The following is a 9,574-nucleotide window of genomic DNA, read 5'->3' as shown; positions in this document are numbered from 1 at the left end:
CGAATTTATGATTAAAAAAGGATGCATAAAGTGTGTTATAACTTAGTTATAGTTTTACCTACAGTTACAAAACTCAGCGTGTATATTGATCTTATCAAGCCGAACAACTTTCTAATTTACAGTCATTAGCTCCGACCAACAGAAAGTCAGATATTGTGGTTTGAATGTGGATTGTGTCTCTCTCTGTCTCTCTGCTATTCTCTGTGTGTGTGTCTGTCTGTGTGGGGTGGGGAGGGGAGGGGGGGATCTGTGTGTGTGTGTGTGTGTGTGTGTGTGTGTGTGTGTGTGTGTGTGTGTGTGTGTGTGTGTGTGAGGAGGGGGGCTAGTTTAGTTTAACCCTTTCTCTGCTGTGTGCAAAATCTCGGGCACTTTTGGGGCCCTTAACGTGCTCGAAAACTCTTGAAATTTTGCACACAGGTCAGAACCATCAGGGCCGGGCTGAAGCTGGTACCCGGGCGTGGCAGGGGGGCTCGGCAGCGCCCCCTGGAATGGGATTCAAACACTTGTCCGTATATCAAACACGCTTGCATGTAATAATATGAAACTCGGTACACATTTAGATCTCATCGGGCCGAACAACTTTCGTGCTCTAAGTTTTACGCCAGCCCAACAGGAAGTCGGCTATTGTGATTGGTATGAAAACGCATGACCCTGGAATTTGAAACACTCTTTCTAGAAAATTCATCCAATCGCAACCAAACTCGGTCAGCATGAAGTAAAGACATTGAGGATACTAAATTGCTGACGGATTTTTGATATCTCGAACAGTTTGGCCGTGGCGAGGAAACGAAATTATGGCGAGAAAAGGGAAACACGATGTGTTATAACGTCTTCATACATTAATTGATCTTGATGAAACTTCAGTAGCGTGTTTGTTGTAAGAGGCCGATCACATGGATGTAACTAATGTGAGTCAAAGTTATAGCGCCACCAACTGGCAGCAGGAAATGTGTTACTTTTGACAAAAGTGGGGGGGTTAGTTTTACCTACAGTCACAAAACTTGGTATGTATATTGTGCACATCGAGCCGGACAACTTTCTGATTTACAGTCATTAGCTCCGACCAACAGGAAGTCAGATATTTTGGTTTGAATGTGGTTTTGTCTCTCTCTGCCTCTCTCTGACAGAGTTCCCCCAGCCATTCTGTGTGTGTGTGTGTGTGTGTGTGTGTGTGTGTGTGTGTGTGTGTCTGTGTCTGTGTGGAGAGGGGAGGGAGGGCACACACACACACACATAGACAGCCCCCCCTGTGTGTGTCTGTGTGGGGAGGGAGGGCACACACACACACACATAGACAGCCCCCCCTGTCTGTGTGTGTGGGGAGGGGAGCAGAAAGACTATGAACAATTGTGCCATCTAGTGTTTTATACTATGTATAAATGTGTTTTTTTATTTTAAACAAGTGTTTTAAAGTACACTAATTTCAATTAATGATATGCTGCATTTTTATGTATATTTAAACATTATCAAAGTTAGGATGTCATTTTTTTAGTTTCAAAAGTTATCTGTCTCTGTCTCCCTTTGGCTGTCATTACCCTCCCCTCACTCCCACAGTCTCACTTATTTCTTTCTGTATCAAATAATATTATCATAAACAAAAAGTTTGAGTTTCTTTTTCAATCAATGTATTATGTGTAACTTAAAAATAAGCAGATTAAACAGATATGTTTGAGGGCAAGACATGAAAACGATGAAATATAATATAGTATTAGTAAAAGAGTGCAGTATAGGGTTGGATGAATCAGATAAATAACATATTTTGTTAAAAAAACATTTGGTTAAATAAAATCGAGTGATACATAGGGCTATATTGCCCTCTCGACAGTCAAAGCGGGTTACGTTATTGCCCGTCGTGCACAGGAACCCGAAAGGCAACGGGGTGGCGGCCTAAATGGACGGATTTTTGATATCTCGAACGGTTTGGCCGTGGCGAGGAAACGAATTTATGGCGAGAAAAGAGAAACACGATGTGTTATAACGTCTTCATACATTAACTGATCTTGATGAAACTTCAGTAGTGTGTTTTTTGTAAGAGGCCGATCACATGGATGTAACTAATGTGAGTCAAAGTTATAGCGCCACCAACTGGCAGCAGGAAGTGTGTTACTTTCAAGATGCTTTTGACTAAAGTGGGGGGGTTATTTTTACCTACAGTCACAACGGTATGTATTTTGTGCACATCGAGCCGGAGAACTTTCTCATTTACAGTCATTAGCTCCGACCAACAGGAAGTCAGATATTTTGGTTTGAATGTGGTTTTGTCTCTCTCTGACAGAGTTCACCCTGCCATTCTGTGTGTGTGTGTGTGCGTGTGTGTGTGTGTGCGTGTGTGTGCGTGTGTCCGTCTGTCTGTCTGACACCCCCCCCCCCGTGTGTGTGTCTGTGTGTGTGGGGAGGGGGGCAGAAAGACTCTATTAAAAATACGTATATTGTGCCATCTAGTGTTTTATACTATGTATATATGTGTTTTTTCTTTTAAACAAGTGTTTTAAAGTACAGTAATTTCAATGAATATATATACCACACTTCATAGGAATTTTCGGTGTTGTGTACTTACAATGGCTGCTGATTTCATGTGTCCGTTAAGTCCATGAGACTGTAGGGTGTCTAATTTTTCATTTTAGGTTTCAGAAGGGTGCTCACGCATACTTTGTGGTTGATATGTGCCCTCGATGCACACTTTTGCAGAACCCACACTGATGCAAGCTCTAAAGCAGACTTCTTCTCGACAGTCAAAGCGGAGTTACGTTATTGCCCGTCGTGCACAGGAACCCTAAAGGCACCGGGGTGGCGTTTTTTATATATATATATATATATATATATATATATATATATATATATATATATATATATATATATATATATATAAATAAATATAGCTGCAAGCAGCGATGGAGGGCCCAAGCCGGTGGCACCGCCACCTCGGTGCCTTTAGTGCAACTAAAGGCACCAGGGTGGCGGTGCCACCGGCTTGGGCCCGCAATCGCTGCTTGCAGCTATATTTATTTATATATATATATATATTTAGGGCCCAAGCCTTGAAAAGGCGAAGGCCCTATTGTTTTCCAAAGGATTATTATTATTATTGTTCTTCAAGGGTTTGGGGGCTTTTGGGGCCCTTAACATACTCAAAAACTCTTGAAACTTTGCACACGGGTCAGAACCTGCGGCCATTAGGGCCGGACTGAAGCTGGTACCCGGGCGTGGCAGGGGGGCTCGACAGCGCCCCCTGGAACGGTTTCCGAAAACTTGGTCCATAAATCAAACACGCTTGCATGGAATAATATGAAACTCGGTACACTTATAGATCTCACCGGTTCATATATCCTTCATGCTCTGACTTTTTACCCCAGCCCAACAGGAAGTCGGCTATTTGGCGTAGTTTAAAAAACACATGCAATGGAATTTAAAATACTCCTCCTAGACTATTCAACCAATCACCACGAAACTCGGTGTGCATGAAGTCAAGACATTGAGGATGAAAACTTGCGAGGGGATTTTTGATATCTCGAACGGTTTGGCCGTGGCGAGGAAACGAATTTATGGCGAATATTGGAAACAGGAAGTGTGTTATAACATCCTCATACATTAACTGATCTTGATTAAACTTCAGCAGTGTGTTCGCTGTAAGAAGCCGATCACATGGATGTGACTATTGTGAGTCAAAGTTATAGCGCCACCAACTGGCAGCAGGAAGTGTGTCACTTTCAAAATGCTTTAAAATCACCCTCTTATTTTTACCCGATGTGCTTCAAACTTCATCTGTATAATGTAAACACACGGCAGATGTAGACCTGTGAAAGGATTATTGATATCTTAAATACTGTCGCCATGGCAACGCTTTAAACTTTTATATTCTTTTTGGATGCATTTGAGGCTCTTAACATGCTTCAAATTGCATGAAACTCAACATGCATTTGACATTTATTGTGTAATAGACATGTGCGAAGTTTCAGAAACGGGCGTGGTAAGGGGCTCAGTAGCGCCACCTTTAGTCAAAAATGGGGTATTAGTTTTACCTACAGTAACCAAACTCGGTACGTATATTCTTCTCTTCGATCCGGACAACTTTCTATTTTACAGTCATTAGCTCCGACCAACAAGAAGTCAGATATTTTGGTTTGAATGTGAGTTTTGGTATATTTTAGACTATATTTTATTCACACCAAACTTTTTCAACATGATGAAAATACATTAAAGATGCTAAATTATGAACGGATATTAAATATCTCAATCGGTTTTGCTATGTCGAGGGATTAAAGTAATGTCCAAAAAAGGAAACACTAAAAGCCTCATATCTTCTAAAAAATGTATTATACACCATTTATTTCTATATAAAAGTATACAAATATCAGAACTAAACCCATTTTGTTCTTTTATTTCAATTTAAGAATTATGTATAAGTTAAAAAACAGCCAGAATGCACTTTTTAGTCAAAAAATAAGTCATACATAGGGCAATACTGCCCTCTTGTGGTCAAAATCGGGTAGGCCCATTGTATATTGTATATATATAAATAGTGACTGTTAGAATATTTCCCTACCGGTTAATCGATGTGCAATTAAAGCGGGGGCTTTTAAATCGCTAACTTAAAAGCCAAAGTAAGTACTGGACGTCCAGTAGGAATGAACTAAAACACATTCACTCTGTTCTGCTCGTTCCTCGCCGTGAACGCGTTATTGCCCGTGCAGCCGTGGGCATTTAGTTTAATTTTAAACACAGCGCCATTTCGGGGGTGGGATTGCTTGAATTGCGTGTTCAATAGCCTATTATTCTTAATCTTTTCAGTCAGCTTTTCACCCATGATTAATGAAATTGGACTCCTTGTGCTGATGTTTGCTGCGACTCATTCAGCTCACGATTTATTAAGCGGACACGTTCAGGTTTTAATAGGCTAGTGCCCACTATATTTGAATATCTGTATATTGTAATATCTGTACCTAGTCACACCCTACTCTTATTAAATGTATGCTTCATAGTTCATTTTTAATTTCTAAATTTGATCAATAAATTAAATTATTTAGAATAATAAGACACTATAGGACTGTTAGCCTACCCTGTGGCTGATCAAATTAAATATTTTACACTGAAAAATAACAATGCATTAAATAATGTTTTAAGATTGTTTGAAATATAAGTTAATTAACGATCGTTGCAAAGAATGAAAGGCTACTTTTAAACATAACACCTCCTATAGGTGTCGCCAGGCGACCGTCTTAATGAGCGAGTCATTGATTCATTCGTTCAAACGAGTCGTTCGAACGACTGAGTCATTCATGAATGACACAGATCTTTATGGATTGATCATTGAATCTTTGAGTCAAGCGATTCTTTCAAAATGCGGAATCATTCACTAATGAAAAATCGACCGTCTTAATGAGCGAGTCATTGATTCATTCGTTCAAACGAGTCGTTCGAACGACTGAATCATTCATGAATGACACAGATCTTTATGGATTGATCATTGAATTTTTGAGTCAAGCGATTCTTTCAAAATGCGGAATCATTCACTAATGAAAAAACATTGAGATGCGCGATGGTTCTGCTGTGATCTTTGTTTAACTATTTTCGCTGCTGAAACAGAACAAAAACAGTCAACATTGTTGTGTGTGTGTGTGTGTGTGTGTGTGTGTGATTTTGGTTGGGTGACATTTGTATGTTACAGTTTGACAAGAGTTTATAGTTTAACAAAAGCACAATGTTGTGTTTTATTGCGAGTGTACACAAATATAAGGAAACACTTAGCAGTTTAAATGATGTCCTGTATGAACCAAATGACGGAGTATGTTTTTATGTCTCCATTTTTCGATCGATCCTCGTACACACACACACACACACACACACACACACACACACACACACACACACACACACACTGCAATCTTGACATTGCAGCCACACACACAGACAGCCCCTCCTGTGTTTGTCTGTGTGGGGAGGGGGGCAGAAAGACTATTCAAAATAGGTATATTGTGCCATCTAGTGTTTTATACTATGTATATGTGTTTTTTTCTTTTAAACAAGTGTTTTAAAGTACACTAATTTCAATTAATTCAATGCTGCATTTTTATGTATATTTAAACATTATCAAAGACTACTTTCTGTCAAAGTTAGGATGTTATTTTTTTAGTTTCAAAAGTTCTCTGTCTCTCTCTGTCGGTCATTCCCCTCCCCTATTCCTGTTTTTCATTGCACGCTTTTAAATGTAAAAAAATCTTTCTGTTTTGATATATTTAAACTTTTTTTAAAAATCTAGCAAAAAATGCGCCTTTTTGCACAACCCATTTTTTTTTTTTTTTTTTTTCACTGTTCTAATCAGGCCAGGCAAGTCAAATGATCTGTCTTGTCCCTTAAAAAATTTAATATATATATATACCACACTTCATATGAATTTTTGGTCTTGTGTACTTACAATGGCTGCTGATTTCATGTGTCCGTTAAGTCCATGAAACTGTAGGGTGTCTAATTTTTCATTTTAGGTTTCAGAACGGTGCTCACGCCCTCGATGCGCACTTTTGCAGAACCCACACTGATGCAAGCTCTAAAGCGGAGATACGTTATTGCCCGTTGTGCACAAGAACCCTAAAGGCACCGGGGTGGCGGTTTTTATATATATATATATATATATATATATATATATATATATATATATATAAATAAATATAGCTGCAAGCAGCGATGGAGGGCCCAAGCCGGTGGGACCGCCACCCTGGTGCCTTTAGTGCAACTAAAGGCACCGGGGTGGCGGTGCCACCGGCTTGGGCCCGTAATCGCTGCTTGCAGCTATATTTCTTCTTCTTCTTCTTTATAATACTTTTTTTTTTCAAGGTTTTTGCCACTTTTGGGGGCCTTAACGTGCTCAAAAACTCTTGAAACTTTGAACATGGGTCAGAACCCGCGGCCATTAGAGCCGGACTGAAGCTGGTACCCGGGCGTGGCAGGGGGGCTCGACAGCGCCCCCTGGAACGGGGTCCGAAAACTTGGTCCATAAATCAAACACGCTTGCATGAAATAATATGAAACTCGGTACACTTATAGATCTCACCGGTTCATATATCCTTCATGCTCTGACTTTTTACCCCAGCCCAACAGGAAGTCGGCTATTTGGCGTAGTTTAAAAAACACATGCAATGGAATTTAAAATACTCCTCCTAGACGATTCAACCAATCGCCACGAAACTCGGTCAGCATGAAGTCAAGACATTGAGGATGATAAATTGCCAGGGGATTTTTGATATCTCGAACGGTTTGGCCGTGGTGAGGAAACGAATTTATGGCGAATATTGGAAACAGGAAGTGTGTTATAACATCCTCATACATTAATTGATCTTGATGAAACTTCAGCAGTGTGTTCGTTGTAAGAAGCCGATCACATGGATGTGACTATTGTGAGTCAAAGTTATAGCGCCACCAACTGGCAGCAGGAAGTGTGTCACTTTTAAAATGCTTTGAATTCACCCTCTTTTTTTTACCCGATTTGCTTCAAACTTCATCTGTATCATCATCATCATGAATTTTATTTATAATGCACTATACATTTGACATCAAATCTCATAGTGCTACAAGAATAAAAAAAAATATATATATAAATAAAAACAGAATAAAACAAAAACAAATACGCAAATACTTAAAAAAATAATTAAAAATACGCTTTTCTAAAAAGAAAGGTTTTCAGTTCTTTTTTAAAAACATCCGCAGACTTAGGAGCTCTGAGTTGTTCTGGGAGAGCATTCCACAGACGAGGAGCGGATGCTTTAAAAGCCCTCTCGCCCATAGTTTTGAGCCGTGTCCTAGGTGTAACCAGGAGGTGCCGTTTGCCTGCTCTGGTCCGAGTAGAGGTGTGTAGGGAAAGGAGATCAGTAAGGTATGTGGGGGCCGCACCGTGCAGACAGTAGTGGGTGTGCACGAGGATCTTATATTCTATACGGAAGTGAACAGGGAGCCAGTGAAGGGATTTTAGGATAGGGGTAATGTGCTCATGTTTTCGCACCCTCATTAGGACCCTGGCAGCACTATTCTGCACAAACTGGAGCTTTTGGAGGCTCCTGCCAGGGATTCCCCACAGGAGTGCGTTACAATAATCCAGCCTGGAGGAGACAAAGGCATGGACGAGCTTCTCTGCAGGTGAAAAGGAAAGAGAGGAACGCATCTTGGAGATGTTTTGGAGGTGAAAAAACGAGGTTTTACAAAGTGAGGTGACATGATTGTCAAAAGAAAGGTATGGGTCAAACTTGACCCCAAGGTTAGTAATGGAGGGAGAGAGGGTAATGGTATTGCCAATAAATGAAACAAGTGTGATAGGAGACGAACGTAGTTGGTGAGGTGTTCCAATTTGGATGGCTTCTGTTTTAGAGCCATTCAGCTGCAGAAAATTTTGATTCATCCATGCCCCGATCTCCTCCAGGCAGGAGGTGAGGCGGGAAATGATGGCGGAGGGGGAGCCGGAGGGAGTGATATGAAGATAAAGTTGTGTGTCGTCAGCATAGCAATGGTAGTGAATTCCATGCCTGCTGACGACACGACCAAGGGGAAGCGTGTAGATATTAAAAAGGGTGGACCGAGTACGGAGCCCTGGGGGACCCCACAGGTAACAATGTGAGGTGATGATTTTGCCTCCCCCAAGGCTACACACTCAGTCCTGTCTGTAAGATAGGAGCGAAACCATTTTAGGGAAATGTCGGAGAGGCCAATATAGTGCTGAAGTCTGTGAAGGAGGATACGATGATCAACAGTATCAAACGCAGCAGAGAGGTCGAGAAGGATAAGCAGAGAAGTGGAACCAGAGTCAGAGGCCATAAGGAGGTCACTAGTCACTCTGAGGAGGGCTGTCTCTGTGCTGTATCGAGAGCGAAAACCAGATTGATATTTGTCGTACAACCCTTTGGAACTGAGATGGGTATGAAGCTGGCAGGAAACCACTTTTTCTAGCACTTTTGAGATGAATGGGAGGTTAGAGATGGGTCTGTAATTTGCCAAAAGTTCAGGATCTAGGGTGGGTTTTTTAAGAAGAGGTTTAATAATAGCAGTTTTTAGAGCTGTTGGAACATTTCCTGTTTGCAGTGAAAGATTTATCAGTTTAGTTATAAGAGGGCTAATGGAAAAATGGTGGGTTTTGAGCAGAGCGGTGGGAAGGGGATCAAGAGAGCAAGTGGATGATTTAGATTTACAGATAATATTCTCGACCTCCTGCTGCGTTGTAGGCGAAAAATGTGACAGTTTTTGCGTGATCAGTACTGTAGGGGTGTCAGGAGTGTAACATGTGAGAGGAAAGAGAGCTGAGCGGATACAGTCTATTTTAGAAGTGAAAAAGTTCATAAATTTATTGCAATTTGAGTCGGTATGGCTGAAAAATGATGGAGTCTGTGGTTTGAGAATGTGGTGAATAGTGGAGAACAATTTTTTGGAGTCACCTGCATTGTTGTTGATCAGCATGGAATAATGCTTTGACCTAGCCTTTGAGAGAGCACTAGCATAGGCCATACGCTGCTCTCGGTAGGCCAATTTATGCACCATCAAGCCAGATTTTTTATAGGCGCGCTCCAGAACACGACCAGACTGCTTCATCCCTCTAAGT

Source organism: Phoxinus phoxinus, assembly GCF_949152265.1.
Source record: "Phoxinus phoxinus genome assembly, chromosome: 23".
In the NCBI taxonomy this organism is placed as follows: domain Eukaryota; kingdom Metazoa; phylum Chordata; class Actinopteri; order Cypriniformes; family Leuciscidae; genus Phoxinus; species Phoxinus phoxinus.
Note: the sequence above shows the minus strand (reverse complement) of the source record.